Consider the following 1,182-nt stretch of genomic DNA (forward strand, 5'->3'; position numbering starts at 1 on the left):
TGCCCAGGCGGGTCTCGAACCCGCGGGCTCAGGCAATCCACTCACCTCAGCCTCACAAAGGCGCGGGATTATAGGCTGAGCCACCAAGCCCAGCTGATCACTTTTTAAACACTTTATTGAGATACGGTACACATATCATAGAATTCATCCACTCAAAGTATACAACTCAGTGGTGCTTAATTGTGCAATCATCACTACAGTCCATTTTAAGACATTTTTATCACCTGTAACTTTTTTTTTTTTTTTTTTTTGAGTCGAAGTCTCACTCTGTCGCCCAGGCTGGAATGCAGTAGCATGGTCATGGCCACTGCAACCTCAAGCTGCTGGGCTCAGGCGATCCTTCCACCTCAACCTTCAAAGTAGCTGGAACTACAGGCACGTACTACCATTCCCGGCTTATTTTTTTATTTATTGAAGAGACGAGGTCTCACCAAGTTGCCCAGGCTGGTCTTGAACCCCTAAACTCAGGCAATCCTCTCGCCTCTACCTCCCAAAGTACTAGGATTACAGGCTTGGACCACCGCATCCGGTTCCCTTGTACTCTTTAACCATCATCATCCAATCCCACTATTGCAGACTTAAGGAACCCTAAACAATTTTCTGTCTCGATAGATTTCCCTAACCTTGACATTTTATATAGATAGAATCATATACTATGTAATCTGACTGGCTTTTTCTTAGCATAATGTTTTAAAGATGTATCTATGTTGTAATTTATGTCAGTACTACTTTACTTATGACTGGATAATATTCCACAGTATGGATATACTACCTTTTTATTCACCAGTTTCTAGACATTTGACTGTTTCCACCTTTTGACTATTGTGAATAATGCTGCTATAAATTTCGTGTACACGTGTTTGTGTGGACATGATTTCATTTCTCTTGGGGATACTTAGAAGTGGAATTGTTGAGTCATGTGTTAATTCAAAAGTTTAGCATTTTGAAATTCTGGATTGTTTGCCAAAGTGGCTGAATCATTTTGCATTCCCAGCACCAGTGAGGAGTCCAATTTTTCCTCATCCTCAAAACCTTTGTTATTAGCCGATTTTGCGAGTCTAGCCGCCCTGGTAGTTATAAAGTGATATATCTGGCTGTGGTTTTGATGTTGAGCATCTTTTCTTTCTTTGTTTTTTTTTTGAGTTGGAGTCTCACTCTGTCACCCAGACTGGAGTGCAGTGG

Source organism: Carlito syrichta, unplaced genomic scaffold (genome assembly GCF_000164805.1).
Source record: "Carlito syrichta isolate Samal-C Ts95f unplaced genomic scaffold, Tarsius_syrichta-2.0.1 Scaffold316039, whole genome shotgun sequence".
Classification (NCBI taxonomy): Eukaryota; Metazoa; Chordata; class Mammalia; order Primates; family Tarsiidae; genus Carlito; species Carlito syrichta.